At 36.2% G+C, this 20,786-nt stretch overlaps 2 long non-coding RNA genes across 7 annotated transcripts in view; one reads left to right on the top strand and one right to left on the bottom strand.

Annotated features, from left to right (window-relative positions):
* Positions 1 to 20,786, bottom strand: part of LOC127969847 (uncharacterized) — a 105,205-nt gene that overhangs the window by 2,064 nt on the left and 82,355 nt on the right. The window lies entirely within an intron of this gene.
* LOC127969848 (uncharacterized) overlaps positions 1 to 20,786 on the top strand; it is a 37,173-nt gene that overhangs the window by 11,421 nt on the left and 4,966 nt on the right. The window contains exons 3-4 of one of the 5 annotated variants that reach the window (XR_008156373.1): positions 5,409 to 5,470; positions 10,392 to 10,512. This is a non-coding gene — a long non-coding RNA (uncharacterized LOC127969848). Of the gene's footprint in view, positions 1 to 220; positions 647 to 5,343; positions 5,471 to 10,329; positions 10,619 to 20,786 lie in introns of those variants that run through there. The other 4 variants (XR_008156372.1, XR_008156369.1, XR_008156370.1 and 1 more) reach the window with 4 other exon arrangements.

Here is a 20,786-nt window from a genome sequence, read left to right as displayed (position 1 = left end):
AATGGTTCTTGAGGCAAAGTTGTGCATTATGAGGAGATCTATCAAATGATATGCATATTGTGTTGATATGTGAAACACCACGTGATTACAGAGCCATAAAACTCGTTAGCGCCAACTAGTGGCCGATTTCTTTCAAAATTCTTACAGACCTTAAGGTTCATGAGTCGAACGTACCCAGCGAGTTTCGTTCCGATCAACATCTGTTAACCCTTTCAAATAGGTGCTTAAAATTGTTTGGCCAATGGCGGCCATGTTTTTTGAGATATGCAAATGTCCTCATAGGTACTTGTGCCCCTTCAGACCAAGACACTGCATACCAATTTTCAAGTCGATCGAGCCAACGGTTGTTTAGTTATAGCCATTTATGTGTTTTTTCTATCTTAAAGCGCCCCCAAGTGGCAGAGATGCGCATTTTTTTTTATTTGACCAAAGATTGAGCTCATACATATGTGTACCGAGTTTGGTGAAGATATCTCATTCCGTTCAAGAGTTATAGTCAAAATAGTATTTGGCTAACGTTAGCATAGACGCTTTTTGGCGTACTGTTTCGCATAAGAATTGAAATTTCAACTTTTTTTTAATAATTATTGATATTGAGTGTCCAGGGAATATTTATGAAGTGGTTTGGTTCTGATTGGTTGAAAATCCTAGGACTAGTTCGCAAAAGTAGGTTTCGGATATAGCTCGATTTTGCGAGAAAACGGTGCGTCGTAGACCCCAAAAAGGCGCCGTGCACTTTTGTTCGGGCTATCCCAAGGATTGCAACAATGCCATGTTTTTGAGTGTACGGCTAACGGTATACGATTTACGGCCAAAAATGTCCAAAATTTTTGCTTTTTGCGCTGTAGCGCCCCCGTTAGGCCGATTGGGCTGAGACTTTGATAAGTTCTCCCCAAATTGAGCTCTACGATCTGTCCAAATTTCAGCTCTCTAGGCCTTACGGTTTGGGCTGCACGTTCAGTTCTAGGGCAGAAGAATAATAATAATAATAATAATAAAAATTCTAACAAATACAATAGGGTTTCAGCACTGCGTGCTTGAACCCCTAATTAAAGCTGCAAGCAGCATTTTACCGGGGTTCAAGCACATTAAGGCCTCTGAGGTGGTCAGAGCCAACCTGGATGTTTGGATGACAGTTAAACACATCCAAAATGGAGAACAGGCTAACAGACAGACACACACACTGAAAGTAAATGATTAGACTAATATATGTATACTCTATAAGCATATGCACACACACACACACACACACACACACAAAGATACACGTATACATGCACAAACATTTTGTTGCAGATATAGGTATTTGAAATAAGTGATAGGTGACAATCAACTTATTGCAAGTCTTCTCTTTTTTAGAGTTTAGATGTCATTTTCAGGTTAAAATGTAATCATAATGTGCCAAAATTGTTAAAACTGATACATCTGTATGAACAAAATGGAAAACATCAATTCGATGAGATTTAAAATGTTATAACAGTTAATTTATTAATGTTTTGGCATGAATTCATATAAACAGTACTAGCTGAATGAGCCCATTAGTGGTCTTCCGCTGCCATCTAGTGGTTATAAATTGCATTTACTCAAACAACACTGTGTTTTTAAACATAACTGTTAAAGTGTTGTTGTTGTTGTTTTTTTTGCCCCATCTCTCTTAAATTTTGCATGATTGTTTAGAATTAAATTATGCATTACCTTACACAGTTTTGATAATTTGTGGGATTTCTGTTTGTATTAATAGGCCTTTGTGCCTCTGGGGTGGTCTCGGGCAACCAGGATGTATGGATGACATTTAAACACATCCAAAAGACAGACACACACACACACTGAAATTAAATGATTAAACTAGTTTTAGATGTCATTCAGGTTTCACTGTAATCATAATGTGGCAAAATTGTAAAAACTGATATATCCGTATGAACAATATGGAAAACATTGACTCAATGAGATTTAAAATGTTATAACAGCTAATTTTTTAATGTTTTGGCATGAATTCATGAATTCTTTCAACAGTACTGTTCAACTTAGCTGAATGAGCCAATTAGTTGTCTTCCGCTGCCATCTAGCGGTTATAAATTGCACTTACTCAAGCAACACTGTGTTTTTAAACATAACTGTTATAGTGTTGTTATTTTTTTTTTTTTTTGCCCAATCTCTCTTAAATTTTGCATGCTTGTTTAGAATGAAATCATGCATTATTTTACATTATTTTACACAGTTTTGATAATTTGTGGGCTTTGTGTTTGTATTAATAGGCCTTTGTGTACACTATGCAAATAACATATTATAAAATCACTGGTTTATAGTTGTCCAAATGCAATTGTTCATCATGTTTTTGATAATTATTGACCATCAGAGTCTAGAGAATTGTACTTCAGTGGTTTTATTGATTTTCATCTGAAACCCTATCACTAGTATGCCAAAGTAACTTTTTAAAATAATCTTGAATGTTTAATTAACAGCTTTATTGACAACATTGGTCCCAGAGGCAAAGTTGTTCAGAATGAGGAGATTTATCAAATGATATGAAGATTTAGTGTTTTTGAGTGAATATATGAGCATTTTCAAACAATTTGAGGCCATTTACCATATAAATCTTGTGTTTTGAGACCTTTTCTACTGTTATAGCGCCACCTATGGTCTGATCTCCATGAAACTTTGCATGCTTGTTAAGAGTCACATGTTACATGATTTCACTGAGGTTTCATAAAGTTTTGAGTTTTCCTTTAGGTTTTATAGGCTTTGGGGTATGTTTGGCCACACCCCTTTTCTAAATTACCCCGTTACAGCTAACCAAAGGACAAAATTCAACATTTTTTTAATAATTATTGATCTAGAGAGTCCACAGAATATTACTGCAGTGGTTTGGTTCCGATCGGGCAAAAAACCTAGGACTAGTTCGCAAAAGTAGGTTTTTAACATATTTGTGAATAACAATTGAACGATTTGATTGACAGCAATGGTTCTTGAGGCAAAGTTGTGCATTATGAGGAGATCTATCAAATGATATGCATATTGTGTTGATATGTGAAACACCACGTGATTACAGAGCCATAAAACTCGTTAGCGCCAACTAGTGGCCGATTTCTTTCAAAATTCTTACAGTCCTTTAGGGCTATGAGTCAAACATGCCCATCGAGTTTCGTTCCGACTGACATCCGTTAACCTTGTTAAATAGGTGCTCAAACTTCTTTGGCCAATGGCGGCCATGTTTTTTGAGATACGTGAATGTCCTCATAGATACTTGTGCCACTTCTGACAAAGACATGACATGCCAATTTTGAAGTCGATCGGACCAACGGTTGCTTAGTTATAGCCATTTATGTGTTTTTTCTGTCCTATAGCGCCCCCAAGTGGCTGAGGTGTGCAATTTTTTTTATTTGACCAAAGTTTTTGCTCTTACAAATGTCCAGCAAGTTTGGTTAAGATATCTCATTTCATTCACAAGTTATAGCCTGTTGCGTAAAATTGGTCCTCGACTTTCGAACGTTTTGGCAGCCCATTACAACAGTGAGTCGAAATTTCAACTTTTTTTTGATAATTATTGATAGTCACTTTCCAGAGAAATCTTCTGCAGTAGTTTGGTTCCGATTGGGTGAAAAACCTAGGACTAGTTCGCAAAAGTAGGTTTTGGACATACTTCAAGTTTGCGAAAAAACGAGGCCTCCTAGACCCCAAATCAGAGTGACCGTTTTTAATTTCGCTTGACCCAAGGATTCCAGAAATGTTAAATTTTTTAGTCTACGACAAGCGGTTTAGGAGCTATTAGCAAAAACGCATTTTTGATCGCTGTAGCGCCCCCCACTGGCCGAATGGGCTGGATCTTTGTATCTGAGTAGCGAGCAAGACTACTACCTTTTGACCAAGTTTCAGCTCTCTAGGCCTTACCGTTTGGGCCGCCCGTTCAGTTTTAAGGCGGAAGAATAATAATAATAATAATAATTAAAGCTGCAAGCAGCATTTACGGGGTTCAAGCATTTAAGGCATCTTAGGTGGTCAGAGCCAACCTGGACGTATGGATGACCGTTAAACACATCCAAAATGGAGAATAGGCTAACAGACAGACACACACACTGAAATTAAATGATTAAACTCGTTTTTAAGATTTTAGATGTCATTTTCAGGTTTCACTAATCATAATGTGGCAAAATTTTAAAAACTGATATGTCTGAATTAACAAAATGGAAAACTTTAACTCAATGAGATTTGAAATGTTGTAAGAGTGTTTTTTTATTGTTTAGGCATTAATTCATACATCTTTTCAACTGTACTGTTTAAGTTAGCTGAATGAGCCCATTAGTGGTTTTCCGCTGCCATCTAGTGTTTATAAATGGCAATTTCTCATACATCAATGTGTTAATCCTTTATAACTCTTACTGTTTTTTTACCCAATGTCTCTTAAATATGGCATGCTTGTTTAGAATGAAATTATGCATTATTTTACACATTTTTTATAATTTGTGGGGTTTCTGTTTGTATTAATAGGACTTTGTGTACACTATGCAAATAACATATTATAAAATTACTAGTTTATAGTTGTCCAAATGCAATTGTTCAACATGTTTTTAATAATTGTTGACCTTCAGAGTCTAGAGAATTGTACTTCAGTGGTTTTATTGATTTTCAGCTTATACCTTATCACTAGTTTGCCAAAGTAACTTTTTCAAGTAATATTGAATATTTAATTAACAGCTTTATTGACAACATTGGTCCCAGAGACAAAGTTGTGCAGAATGAGGAGATCTATCATATGATTTGAAGATCTAGTGTTTTTGAGTGAATATATGAGCATTTTCAAACAATTTGTGGCCATTTACCATATAAATCTTGTGTTTTGAGACCTTTTCTACTGTTATAGCGCCACCTATGGTCTGATCTCCATAAAACTTTGTATGCTTGTTAAGAGTCACCTGTTACATGACTTCACTGAGTTTCATAAAGTTTTGAGTTTTCGTTTAGGTTTTATAGGCTTTGGGGTATGTTTGGCCACACCCCTTTTTCTAAATTACCCCTTTAACGTTAACCAAAGTACAAAATTCAACATTTTTTTGATAATTATTGATCTAGAGAGTCCACAGAATATTACTGCAGTGGTTTGGTTCCGATCGGGCAAAAAACCTAGGACTAGTTCGCAAAAGTAGGTTTTTAACATATTTGTGAATAACAATTGAACGATTTCATTGGCCACAATGGTTCTTGAGGCAAAGTTGTGCATTATGAGGAGATCTATCAAATGATATGCATACTGTGTTGATATGTGAAACACCACGTGATTACAGAGCCATAAAACTTGTTAGCGCCAACTAGTGGCCGATTTCTTTCAAAATTCTTACAGACCTTAAGGTTCATGAGTCGAACGTACCCAGCGAGTTTCGTTCCGATCAACATCCGTTAACCCTTTCAAATAGGTGCTTAAAATTGTTTGGCCAATGGCGGCCATGTTTTTTGAGATATGCAAATGTCCTCATAGGTACTTGTGCCCCTTCAGACCAAGACACTACATACCGATTTTCAAGTCGATCGAGCCAACGGTTGCCTAGTTATAGCAATTTATGTGTTTTTTCTATCTTATAGCGCCCCCAAGTGGCAGAGATGCGCCATTTTTTTGATTTGACCAAAGATTGAGCTCATACATATGTGTACCGAGTTTGGTGAAGATATCTCATTCCGTACAAGAGTTATAGTCAAAATAGCATTTGGCTAACGTTAGCATAGACGCTTTTTGATGTACTGTTTCGCGTAAGAATTGAAATTTCAACTTTTTTTTGATAATTATTGATATTGAGTGTCCAGGGAATATTTATGAATTGGTTTGGTTCTGATTGGTTGAAAATCCTAGGACTAGTTCGCAAAAGTAGGTTTCGGATATAGCTCGATTTTGCGAGAAAACGGTGCGTCGTAGACCCCAAAAAGGCGCCGTTCACTTTTGTTCGGGCTAACCCAAGGATTGCAACAATGCCATGTTTTTGAGTCTACGGCTAACGGTTTACGATTTACGGCCAAAAATGTCAAAAATTTTAGTTTTTTGCGCTGTAGCGCCCCCGTTAGGCCGATTGGGTCGAGACTCGGTATCTGACAAGAAGGCCGGACTACTACATTCTGACCAAATTTCAGCTTTCTAGGCCTTACGGTTTGGGCTGCACGAACAGTTTGAGTGGAGAATAATAATAATAATAATAATAATAATAATAATAATAATAATAATAATAATAATAAAAATCCTAACAAATACAATAGGGTTTCAGCACTGCGTGCTTGAACCCCTAAAAATCCTAACAATTACAATAGGGTTTCAGCACTGCGTGCTTGAACCCCTAATTAAAGCTGCAAGCAGCATTTACCGGGGTTCAAGCACATTAAGGCCTCTGAGGTGGTCTGAGCCAACCTGGATGCATGGATGACATTTAAACACATCCAAAATGGAGAACAGGTTAACAGACAGACACACACACTGAAAGTAAATGATTAGACTAATATATGTATACTCTATAAGCATATGCACACACACACACACACAGAAAGACACACATATACATGCACAAACATTTTGTTGCAAATATAGGTATTTGAAATAAGTGATAGGTGACAATAAACTTATTGCAAGTCTTCTCTTTTTAAGAGTTTAGATGTCATTTTCAGGTTAAACTGTAATCATAATGTGGCAAAATTGTAAAAACTGATACATCTGTATGAACAAAATGGAAAACATTGATTCAGTAAAATTTAAAATGTTATAACAGTTAATTTATTAATGTTTTGGCAAGAATTCATGAAAACAGTGCTGTTCAACTTAGCTGAATGAGCCCATTAGTGGTCTTCCGCTGCCATCTAGTGGTTATAAATTGCGATTACTGAAACAACCCTGGTTTTAAACATAACTGTTATAGTGTTGTAATTTTTTTTTTGCCCAATCTCTCTTAAATTTTGCATGCTTGTTTAGAATGAAATTATGCATTATTTTACACAGTTTTGATAATTTGTGGGCTTTCTGTTTGTATTAATAGGCCTTTGTGTACACTATGCAAATAACATATTATAAAATTATTGGTTTATAGTTGCCCAAATGCAATTGTTCAACATCTTTTTGATAATTATTGACCTTCAGAGTCTAGAGAATTGTACTTCAGTGGTTTTATTGATTTTCATCTTAAACCGTATCACAACTATACCAAAGTAACTTTTTAAAATAATCTTGAATATTTAATTAACAGCTTTATTGACAACATTGGTCCCAGAGGCAAAGTTGTTCAGAATAAGGAGATGTATCATATGATATGAAGATCTAGTGTTTTTGAGTGAATATATGAACATTTTCAAACAATTTGAGGCCATTTACCATATAAATCTTGTGTTTTGAGACCTTTTCTACTGTTATAGCGCCACCTATGGTCTGATCTCCATGAAACTTTGCATGCTTGTTAAGAGTCATCTGTTACATGATTTCACGAAGGCTCATAAAGTTTTGAGTTTTCGTTTAGGTTTTATAGGCTTTGGAGTGTGTTTGGCCACACCGCTTTTTCTAAATTATCCCTTTACAGCTAACCAAAGGACAAAATTCAACATTTTTTTAATAATTATTGATCTAGAGAGTCCACAGAATATTACTGCAGTGGTTTGGTTCCGATCGGACAAAAAACCTAGGACTAGTTCGCAAAAGTAGGTTTTTAACATATTTGTGAATAACAATTGAACGATTTGATTGACAGCAATGGTTCTTGAGGCAAAGTTGTGCATTATGAGGAGATCTATCAAATGATATGCATATTGTGTTGATATGTGAAACACCACGTGATAACGGAGCCATAAAACTCGTTAGCGCCAACTAGTGGCCGATTTCTTTCAAAATTCTTACAGACCTTAAGGTTCATGAGTCGAACGTACCCAGCGAGTTTCGTTCCGATCAACATCCGTTAACCCTTTCAAATAGGTGCTTAAAATTGTTTGGCCAATGGCGGCCATGTTTTTTTGAGATATACAAATGTCCTCATAGGTACTTGTGCCCCTTCAGACCAAGACATTGCATACCAATTTTCAAGTCGATTGAGCCAACGGTTGCTTAGTTATAGCCATTTATGTGTTTTTTCTATCTTATTGCGCCCCCAAGTGGCAGAGATGCGCAATTTTTTTGATTTGACCAAAGATTGAGCTCGTACATATGCATACCGAGTTTGGTGAAGATATCTCATTCCGTTCAAGAGTTATAGTTAAAATAGCATTTGGCTAACGTTAGCATAGACGCTTTTTGGTGTACTGTTTCGCGTATGAATTGAAATTTCAACTTTTTTTTGATAATTATTGATATTGAGTGTCCAGGGAATATTTATGAAGTGGTTTGGTTCTGATTGGTTGAAAATCCTAGGACTAGTTCGCAAAAGTAGGTTTCGGATATAGCTCGATTTTGCGAGAAAACGGTGCGTCGTAGACCCCAAAAAGGCACCGTGCACTTTTGTTCGGGCTAACCCAAGGATTGCAACAGTGCCATGTTTTTGAGTCTACGGCTAACGGTATACGATTTACGGCCAAAACTGTCCAAAATTTTTGTTTTTTGCGCTGTAGCGCCCCCGTTAGGCCGATTGGGCTGAGACTTTGATAAGTTCTCCCCAAAATGAGCTCTACGATCTGTCCAAATTTCAGCTCTCTAGGCCTTACGGTTTGGGCTGCACGTTCAGTTCTAGGGCGGAAGAATAATAATAATAATAATAATTAAAGCTGCAAGCAGCATTTACCGGGGTTCAAGCACATTAAGGCCTCTGAGGTGGTCTGAGCCAACCTGGATGCATGGATGACAGTTAAACACATCCCAAATGGAGAACAGGCTAACAGACAGACACACACACTGAAAGTAAATGATTAGACTAATATATGTATACTCTATAAGCATATGCTCTCACACACACACACACACACACACAAACAAAGACACACATATACATGCACAAACATTTTGTTGCAGATATAGGTATTTGAAATAAGTGATAGGTGATAATAAACTTATTGCAAGTCTTTTCTTTTTAAGAGTTTAGATGTCATTTTCAGGTTAAACTGTAATCATAATGTGGCAAAATTTTAAAAACTGATATATCTGTATGATCAAAATGGAAAACATTGACTCAATGAGATTTAAAATGTTATAACAGTTCATTTTTTAATGTTTTGGCATGAATTCATGAATCCTTTCAACAGTACTGTTCAACTTTACTGAATGAGCCCATTAGTGGTCTTCCGCTGCCATCTAGTGGTTATAAATTGCATTTACTCCAACAACACTGTGTTTTTAAACATAACTGTTATAGTGTTATTTTTTTTTGCCCAATCTCTCTTAAATTTTGCATGCTTGTTTAGAATAAAATTATGCATTATTTTACACAGTTTTGATAATTTGTGGGCTTTCTGTTTGTATTAATAGGCCTTTGTGTGCACTATGAAAAGAACATATTATAAAATGACTGGTTTATAGTTGCCCAAATGCAATTGTTCAACATGTTTTTGATAATTATTTACCTTCAGAGTCTAGAGAATTGTACTTCAGTGGTTTTATTGATTTTCAGCTTAAACCGTATCACAAGTATGCCAAAGTAACTTTTTAAAATAATCTTGAATATTTAATTAACAGCTTTATTGACAACATTGGTCCCAGAGGCAAAGTTGTTCAGAATGAGGAGATGTATCATATGATATGAAGATTTAGTGTTTTTGAGTGAATATATGAACATTTTCAAACAATTTGAGGCCATTTACCATATAAATCTTGTGTTTTGAGACCTTTTCTACTGTTATAGCGCCACCTATGGTCCGATCTCCATGAAACTTCGCATGCTTGTTTAGAGTCACCGGTTACATGATTTCACTTAGTTTCATAAAGTTTTGAGTTTTCCTTTAGGTTTTATAGGCTTTGGGGTATGTTTGGCCACACCCCTTTTTCTAAATTACCCTGTAACAGCTAACCAAAGGACAAAATTCAACATTTTTTTAATAATTATTGATCTAGAGAGTCCACAGAATATTTCTGCAGTGGTTTGGTTCCGATTGGACAAAAAACCTAGGACTAGTTCGCAAAAGTAGGTTTTTAACATATTTGTGAATAACAATTGAACGATTTGATTGACAGCAATGGTTCTTGAGGCAAAGTTGTGCATTATGAGGAGATCTATCAAATGATATGCATATTGTGTTGATATGTGAAACACCACGTGATTACAGAGCCATAAAACTCGTTAGCGCCAACTAGTGGCCGATTTCTTTCAAAATTCTTACAGACCTTAAGGTTAATGAGTCGAACGTACCCAGTGAGTTTCGTTCAGATCAACATCCGTTAACCCTTTCAAAAAGGTGCTTAAAATTGTTTGGCCAATGGCAGCCATGTTTTTTGAGATATGCAAATGTCCTCATAGGTACTTGTGCCCCTTCAGACCAAGACACTGCATACCAATTTTCAAGTCGATCGAGTCAACGGTTGCCTAGTTATAGCCATTTATGTGTTTTTTCTTTTTATAGCGCCCCCAAGTGGCAGAGGTGTGCAATTTTTTTTTATTTGACCAAAGATTGAGGTCATAGATATGTATACCGAGTTTGGTTAAGATATCTCATTTCATTCATGAGTTATAGCCTGTTGCGTAAAATTGGTCCTCGACTTTCGAACATTTTGGCATCCCATTACGACAGTGAGTCAAAATTTCTACTTTTTTTTGATAATTATTGATAATAACTGGACAGAGAACATTTCTGCAGTGGTTTGGTTCAGATTGGGTGAAAAACCTAGGACTAGTTCGCAAAAGTAGGTTTTGGACATACGTCAAGTTTGCGAAAAAACGAGGCCTCCTAGACCCAAATTCAGAGTGACCGTTTTTAATTTCGCATGACCCACGGATTCCAGAAATGTAAAATTTTTGGCTCTATCACAAGCGGTTTAGGAGCTATTAGCAAAAACGCATTTTCGATCACTGTAGCGCCCCCTATTGGCCAATTGGGCTGAGACTTTGATAGGTTCTCCCCAAATTGAGCTCTATCATCTGACCAAGTTTCAAGTCTCTAGGCCTTACGGTTTGGGCTGCACGTTCAGTTCTAGGGCAGAAGAATAATAATAATAATAATAATTAAAGCTGCAAGCAGCATTTTACCGGGGTTCAAGCACATTAAGGCCTCTGAGGTGGTCTGAGCCAACCTGGATGCATGGATGACATTTAAACACATCCAAAATGGAGAACAGGTTAACAGACAGACACACACACTGAAAGTAAATGATTAGACTAATATATGTATACTCTATAAGCATATGCACACACACACACACAGAAAGACACACATATACATGCACAAACATTTTGTTGCAGATATAGGTATTTGAAATAAGTGATAGGTGACAATAAACTTATTGCAAGTCTTCTCTTTTTAAGAGTTTAGATGTCATTTTCAGGTTAAACTGTAATCACAATGTGGCAAAATAGTAAAAACTGATATATCTGTAAGAACAAAATGGAAAACATTGACTCAATGAGATTTAAAATGTTATAACAGTTACATTTTTAATGTTTTGGGATGAATTCATGAATCCTTTCAACAGTACTGTTCAACTTAACTGAATGAGCCCATTAGTGGTCTTCCACTGCCATCTAGAGGTTATAAATTGCATTTACTCAAGCAACACTGTTTTTAAACATAACTGTTATAGTGTTTTTTGTTTTTTTTGCCCAATCTCTCTTAAATGTTGCATGCTTGTTTAGAATGAAATTATGCATTGTTTTACACAGTTTTGATAATGTGTGGGCTTTCTGTTTGTATTAATAGGCCTTTGTGTACACTATGAAAAGAACATATTATAAAATTACTGGTTTATAGTTGTCCAAATGCAATTGTTCAACATGTTTTTGATAATTATTGACCTTCAGAGTCTACAGAATTGTACTTCAGTGGTTTTATTGATTTTCATCTTAAACCGTATCACAAGTATGCCAAAGTAACTTTTTAAAATAATCTTGAATATTTAATTAACAGCTTTATTGACAACATTGGTCCCAGAGGCAAAGTTGTTCAGAATGAGGAGATCTATCATATGATATGAAGATTTAGTGTTTTTGAGTGAATATATGAGCATTTTCAAACAATTTGGGGCCATTTACCATATAAATCCTGTGTTTTGAGACCTTTTCTACTGTTATAGCGCCACCTATGGTCTGATCTCCATGAAACTTTGCATGCTTGTTAAGAGTCACCTGATACATGATTTCACTGAGTTTCATACAGTTTTGAGTTTTCCTTTAGGTTTTATAGGCTTTGGGGTATGTTTGGCCAAACCCCTTTTCCTAAATTACCCAGTTACAGCTAACCAAAGGACAAAATTCAACATTTTTTTAATAATTATTGATCTAGAGAGTCCACAGAATATTACTGCAGTGGTTTGGTTCCGATCGGGCAAAAAACCTAGGACTAGTTCGCAAAAGTAGGTTTTTAACATATTTGTGAATAACAATTGAACGATTTGATTGACAGCAATGGTTCTTGAGGCAAAGTTGTGCATTACGAGGAGATCTATCAAATGATATGCATATTGTGTTGATATGTGAAACACCACGTGATTACAGAGCCATAAAACTCGTTAGCGCCAACTAGTGGCCGATTTCTTTCAAAATTCTTACAGACCTTAAGGTTCATGAGTCGAACGTACCCAGCGAGTTTCGTTCAGATAAACATCCGTTAACCCTTTCAAATAGGTGCTTAAATTTGTTTGGCCAATGACGGCCATGTTTTTTGAGATATGCAAATGTCCTCATAAGTACTTGTGCCCCTTCAGACCAAGACACTGCATACCGATTTTCAAGTTGATCGAGCCAACGGTTGCCTAGTTATAGCAATTTATGTGTTTTTTCTATCTTATAGCGCCCCCAAGTGGCAGAGATGCGCAATTTTTTTGATTTGACCAAAGATTGAGCTCATACATATGTGTACCGAGTTTGGTGAAGATATCTCATTCCCTTCAAGAGTTATAGTCAAAATAGTATTTGGCTAACGTTAGCATAGACGCTTTTTGGCGTACTGTTTCGCGTAAGAATTGAAATTTCAACTTTTTTTTAATAATTATTGATATTGAGTGTCCAGGGAATATTTATGAAGTGGTTTGGTTCTGATTGGTTGAAAATCCTAGGACTAGTTCGCAAAAGTAGGTTTCGAATATAGCTCGATTTTGCGAGAAAACGGTGCGTCGTAGACCCCAAAAAGGCGCCGTGCACTTTTGTTCGGGCTAACCCAAGGATTGCAACAATGCCATGTTTTTGAGTCTACGGCTAACGGTATACGATTTACGGCCAAAAATGTCCAAAATTTTTGTTTTTTGCGCTGTAGCGCCCCCGTTAGGCCGATTGGGCTGAGACTTTGATAAGTTCTCCCCAAATTGAGCTCTACGATCTGTCCAAATTTCAGCTCTCTACGCCTTACGGTTTGGGCTGCACGTTCAGTTCTAGGGCAGAAGAATAATAATAATAATAATAATTAAAGCTGCAAGCAGCATTTTACCGGGGTTCAAGCATTTAAGGCATCTGAGGTGGTCAGAGCCAACCTGGATGTTTGGATGACATTTAAACACATCCAAAATGGAGAACAGGCTAACAGACAGACACACACACTGACAGCAAATGATTAGACTAATATATGTATACTCTATAAGCATATGCACACACACACACACACACACACACAAAGACACACATATACATGGACACACATTTTGTTGCAGATATAGGTATTTGAAATAAGTGATAGGTGACAATAAACTTATTGCAAGTCTTCTCTTTTTTAGAGTTTAGATGTCATTTTCAGGTTAAACTGTAATCATAATGTGGCAAAATTGTAAAAACTGATACATCTGTATGAACAAAATGGAAAACATTGATTCAGTAAGATTTAAAATGTTATAACAGTTAATTTATTAATGTTTTGGCAAGAATTCATGAAAACAGTGCTGTTCAACTTAGCTGAATGAGCCCATTAGTGGTCTTCCGCTGCCATCTAGTGGTTATAAATTGCATTTACTCAAACAACACTGGTTTTAAACATAACTGTTATAGTGTTGTTATTTTTTTGTTGTTGCCCAATCTCTCTTAAATTTTGCATGCTTGTTTAGAATGAAATTATGCATTATTTTACACAGTTTTGATAATTTGTGGGCTTTCTGTTTGTATTAATAGGCCTTTGTGTACACTATGCAAATAACATATTATAAAATTAATGGTTTATAGTTGTCCAAATGCAATTGTTCAGCATGTTTTTGATAATTATTGACCTTCAGAGTCTAGAGAATTGTACTTCTGTGGTTTTATTGATTTTCATCTTAAACCGTATCACAAGGATGCCAAAGTAACTTTTTAAAATAATCTTGAATATTTAATTAACAGCTTTATTGACAACATTGGTCCCAGAGGCAAAGTTGTTCAGAATGAGGAAATTTATCATATGATATGAAGATTTAGTGTTTTTGAGTGAATATATGAGCATTTTCAAACAATTTGGGGCCATTTACCATATAAATCTTGTGTTTTGAGACCTTTTCTACTGTTATAGCGCCACCTATGGTCTGATCTCCATGAAACTTTGCATGCTTGTTAAGAGTCACCTGATACATGATTTCACTGAGTTTCATACAGTTTTGAGTTTTCCTTTAGGTTTTATAGGCTTTGGGGTATGTTTGGCCACACCCATTTTTCTAAATTACCCGGTTACAGCTAACCAAAGGACAAAATTCAACATTTTTTTAATAATTATTGATCTAGAGAGTCCACAGAATATTACTGCAGTGGTTTGGTTCCGATCGGGCAAAAAACCTAGGACTAGTTCGCAAAAGTAGGTTTTTAACATATTTGTGAATAACAATTGAACGATTTGATTGACAGCAATGGTTCTTGAGGCAAAGTTGTGCATTACGAGGAGATCTATCAAATGATATGCATATTGTGTTGATATGTGAAACACCACGTGATTACAGAGCCATAAAACTCGTTAGCGCCAACTAGTGGCCGATTTCTTTCAAAATTCTTACAGACCTTAAGGTTCATGAGTCGAACGTACCCAGCGAGTTTCGTTCCGATCAACATCCGTTAACCCTTTCAAATAGGTGCTTAAATTTGTTTGGCCAATGACGGCCATGTTTTTTGAGATATGCAAATGTCCTCATAAGTACTTGTGCCCCTTCAGACCAAGACACTGCATACCGATTTTCAAGTTGATCGAACCAACGGTTGCCTAGTTATAGCAATTTATGTGTTTTTTCTATCTTATAGCGCCCCCAAGTGGCAGAGATGCGCAATTTTTTTGATTTGACCAAAGATTGAGCTCATACATATGTGTACCGAGTTTGGTGAAGATATCTCATTCCGTTCAAGAGTTATAGTCAAAATAGTATTTGGCTAACGTTAGCATAGACGCTTTTTGGCGTACTGTTTCGCGTAAGAATTGAAATTTCAACTTTTTTTTAATAATTATTGATATTGAGTGTCCAGGGAATATTTATGAAGTGGTTTGGTTCTGATTGGTTGAAAATCCTAGGACTAGTTCGCAAAAGTAGGTTTCGGATATAGCTCGATTTTGCGAGAAAACGGTGCGTCGTAGACCCCGAAAAGGCGCCGTGCACTTTTGTTCGGGCTAACCCAAGGATTGCAACAATGCCATGTTTTTGAGTCTATGGCTAACGGTATACGATTTACGGCCAAAAATGTCCAAAATTTTTGCTTTTTGCGCTGTAGCGCCCCCGTTAGGCCGATTGGGCTGAGACTTTGATAAGTTCTCCCCAAATTGAGCTCTACGATCTGTCCAAATTTCAGCTCTCTAGGCCTTACGGTTTGGGCTGCACGTTCAGTTTTAGGGCAGAAGAATAATAATAATAATAATAATAATAATAATAATAATAATAAAAATCCTAACAAATACAATAGGGTTTCAGCACTGCGTGCTTGAACCCCTAATAATAATAATAATAATAAAAATCCTAACAAATACAATAGGGTTTCAGCACTGCGTGCTTGAACCCCTAAAAATCCTAACAATTACAATAGGGTTTCAGCACTGCGTGCTTGAACCCCTAATTAAAGCTGCAAGCAGCATTTACCGGGGTTCAAGCACATTAAGGCCTCTGAGGTGGTCAGAGCCAACCTGGATGCATGGATGACAGTTAAACACATCCAAAATGGAGAACAGGCTAACAGACAGACACACACACTGAAAGTAAATAATTAGACTAATATATTAATACTCTATAAGCATATGCACACACACACACACACACACACACACAAAGACACACATATACATGCACAAACATTTTGTTGCAGATATAGGTATTTGAAATAAGTGATAGGTGATAAACTTATTGCAAGTCTTCTCTTTTTAAGAGTTTAGATGTCATTTTGAGGTTAAACTGTAATCATAATGTGGCAAAATTTTAAAAACTGTTATATCTGTATGAACAGAATGGAAAACATTGACTCAATGAGATTTAAAATGTAATAGCAGTTCATTTTTTAATGTTTTGGCATGAATTCATAAATCCTTTCAACAGTACTGTTCAACTTTACTGAATGAGCCCATTAGTGGTCTTCCGCTGCCATCTAGTGGTTATAAATTGCATTTACTCCAAGAACACTGTGTTTTTAAACATAACTGTTATAGTGTTTTTTTTTTTTTTTTTGCCCAATCTCTCTTAAATTTTGCATGCTTGTTTAGAATGAAATTATGCATTATTTTACACAGTTTTGATTATTTGTGGGCTTTCTGATTGTATTAATAGGCCTTTGTGTGCACTATGAAAAGAACATATTATGAAATGACTGGTTTATAGTTGCCCAAATGCAATTGTTCAACATGTTTTTGATAATTATTGACCTTCAGAGTCTAGAGAATTGTACTTCAGTGGTTTTATTGATTTTCATCTTAAACCGTATCACAAGTATGCCAAAGTAACTTTTTTAAATAATCTTGAATATTTAATTAACAGCTTTATTGACAACATTGGTCCCAGAGGCAAAGTTGTTCAGAATGAGGAGATTTATCATATGATATGAAGATTTAGTGTTTTTGAGTGAATATATGAACATTTTCAAACAATTTGAGGCCATTTACCATATAAATCTTGTGTTTTGAGACCTTTTCTACTGTTATAGCGCCACCTATGGTCTGATCTCCATGAAACTTTGCATGCCTGTTAAGAGTCACCTGTTACATGATTTCAGTGAGTTTCATAAAGTTTTGAGTTTTCGTTTAGGTTTTATAGGCTTTGGAGTATGTTTGGCCACACCCCTTTTTCTATATTACCCCCTTACAGCTAACCAAAGGACAAAATTCAACATTTTTTTAATAATTATTGATCTACAGAGTCCACAGAATATTACTGCAGTGGTTTGGTTCCGATCGGACAAAAAACCTAGGACTAGTTCGCAAAAGTAGGTTTTTAACATATTTGTGAATAACAATTGAACGATTTGATTGACAGCAATGGTTCTTGAGGCAAAGTTGTGCATTATGAGGAGATCTATCAAATGATATGCATATTGTGTTGATATGTGAAACACCACGTGATTACAGAGCCATAAAACTCGTTAGCGCCAACTAGTGGCCGATTTCTTTCAAAATTCTTACAGACCTTGAGGTTCATGAGTCGAACGTACCCAGCGAGTATCGTTCCGATCGACATCCGTTAACCCTTTCAAATAGGTGCTTAAAATTGTTTGGCCAATGGCGGCCATGTTTTTTGAGATATGCAAATGTCCTCATAGGTACTTGTGCCCCTTCAGACCAAGACACTGCATACCAATTTTCAAGTCGATCGAGCCAACGGGTGCCTAGTTATAGCCATTTATGTGTTTTTTCTATCTTATAGCGCCCCCAAGTGGCAGAGATGCGCAAATTTTTTTGATTTGACCAAAGATTGTGCTCATACATATGTGTACTGAGTTTGGTGAAGATATCTCATTCTGTTCAAGAGTTATAGTCAAAATAGCATTTGGCTAACGTTAGCATAGACGCTTTTTGGTGTACTGTTTCGCGTAAGAATTGAAATTTCAACTTTTTTTTGATAATTATTGATATTGAGTGTCCAGGGAATATTTATGAAGTGGTTTGGTTCTGATTGGTTGAAAAACCTAGGACTAGTTCGCAAAAGTAGATTTCGGATATAGCTCGATTTTGCGAGAAAACGGTGCGTCGTAGACCCCAAAAAGGCGCCGTGCACTTTTGTTCGGGCTAACTCAAGGATTGCTAGGATGCGATGTTTTTGAGTTTATGGCTAACGGTTTACGATTCACGGCCAAAAATGTTGAAAATTTTTGTTTTTTGCGCTGTGGCGCCCCCGTTTGGCCGATTGGGCTGAGACTTTGATAAGTTCTCCCCAAATTGAGCTCTACGATCTGTCCAAATTTCAGCTCTCTAGGCCTTACGGTTTGGGCTGCACGTTCAGTTCTAGGGCGGAAGAATAATAATAATAATAATAATTAAAGCTGCAAGCAGCATTTTACGGGGTTCAAGCAGATTAAGGCCTCTGAGGTGGTCTGAGCCAACCTGGATGTACGGATGACAGTTAAACACATCCAAAACGGAGAATAGGCTGACAGACAGACACACGCACTGAAATTAAATGATTAAACTAGTTTTAAGAGTTTGGATGTCATTTTCAGGTTTCACTGTAATCATAATGTGGCAAAATTTTAAAAACTGGTAAGTCTGTATGAACAAAATGGAAAACTTTAACTCAGTGAGATTTAAAATGTTGTAACAGTGTTTTTTTTTACTGTTTAGGCATGAATTCATAAATCTTCTCAAAAGTACTGTTTCAATTTGCTGAATGAGCCCATTAGTGGTCTTCCGCTGCCATCTAGTGGTTGCATTTACTCAAACAACACTGTTTTTAAACATAACTGTTATAGTGTAATGTTTTTTGCCCAATCTCTCTTAAATTTTGCATGCTTGTTTAGAATGAAATTAGGCTTTATTTTACACAGTTTTGATAGTTTGTGGGCTTTCTGTTTGTATAAATAGGCCTTTGTGTACACTGTGAAAAGAACATATTATACAATCACTGGTTTATAGTTGTCCAAATGCAATTTTTCAACATGTTTTTGATTATTATTGACCTTCAGAGTCTAGAGAATTGTACTTCAGTGGTTTTATTGATTTTCAGCTTAAAGCCTTGGACTACTTTGCCAAAGTAACTTTTTTAAATAATCTTCAATATTTAATTAACAGCTTTATTGACAACATTGGTCCCAAAAGTTGTTCAGAATGAGGAGATCTATCATATGATATGAAGATCTAGTGTTTATGTGAATATATGAGCATTTTCAGACAATTTGAGGCCATTTACCATATCAATCTTATGTTTTGAGACCTTTTCTACTGTCATAGCGCCACCTGTGGTCCGATCTCCATGAAAATTTGCATGCTTGTTAAGAGTCACCGGTTACATGTTTTCACCAAGTTTCATAAAGTTTTGAGTTTTCGTTTAGGTTTTATATGCTTTTGGGTATTTTGGTCACGCCCCTTTTCTAATTTAGCCAGTTAAAGCTAACCAAAGGACAAAATTCAACATTTTTTTGATAATTATTGATCTCGAGAGTCCAGAGAAAATTACTGCAGTGGTTTGGTTTCGATCGGGTAAAAAATCTGGGACTAGTTCGCAAAAGTAAGTTTTTAACATATTTGTGAATAACAATTGAACGATTTGATTGACATCTTCGCTCCTTGAGGCAAAGTTGTTCACAAAGAGGAGATCTATCATATGATATGAAGATCTAGTGTTTGTGTGAATGTATGAACATGTCATACAAATTGTGATCATTTTCTATTGAAAATGTGTGTTTTTGAGGCTTTTTCAACTGTTATAGCGCCACCTATGATCCGATCTCCATGAAACTTTGCATGCTTGTTAAGAGTCACCTGATACATGAATCCACGAAGTTTCATAAAGTTTTGAGTTTTCGTTTAAGTTTTATAGGCTTTGGGGTATGTTTGGCCACACCCCTTTTACTAAATTACCCCTTTACAGCTAACCAAAGGACAAAATTCAACATTTTTTTGATAATTATTGATCTAGAGAGTCCACAGAATATTACTGCAGTGGTTTGGTTCCGATCGGACAAAAAACCTAGGACTAGTTCGTAAAAGTAGGTTTTTAACATATTTGTGAATAACATTTGAACGATTTGATTGACAGCAATGGTTCTTGAGGCAAAGTTGTGCATTATGAGGAGATCTATCAAATGATATGCATATTGTGTTGATAAGTGAAACACCACGTGATTACAGAGCCAATAAACTCGTTAGCGCCAACTAGTGGCCGATTTCTTTCAAAATTCTTACAGACCTTAAGGTTCATGAGTCGAACGTACCCAGCGAGTTTCGTTCCGATCAACATCCGTTAACCCTTTCAAATAGGTGCTTAAAATTGTTTGGCCAATGGCGGCCATGTTTTTTGAGATATGCAAATGTCCTCATAGGTACTTGTGCCCCTTCAGACAAAGACACTGCATACCAATTTTTAGGTCGATCGAGCCAACGGTAGCCTAGTTACAGCCATTTATGTGTTTTTTCTTTTTATAGCGCCCCCAAGTGGCAGAGGTGTGCAATTTTTTTTTATTTGACCAAAGTTTTAGGTCTTACAAATGTGTAGCAAGTTTGGTTAAGATATCTTATTTCTTTCACGAGTTATAGCCTGTTGCGTAAAATTGCTCCTCGACTTTCGAACGTTTTGGCATCCCATTACGACAGCGAGTCGAAATTTCAACTTTTTTTTGATAATTATTGATATTCCCTGG

Source organism: Carassius gibelio, chromosome B13 (assembly GCF_023724105.1).
Source record: "Carassius gibelio isolate Cgi1373 ecotype wild population from Czech Republic chromosome B13, carGib1.2-hapl.c, whole genome shotgun sequence".
In the NCBI taxonomy this organism is placed as follows: Eukaryota; Metazoa; Chordata; class Actinopteri; order Cypriniformes; family Cyprinidae; genus Carassius; species Carassius gibelio.
Note: the sequence above shows the minus strand (reverse complement) of the source record. Positions and strands in the feature narration are given on the sequence as shown.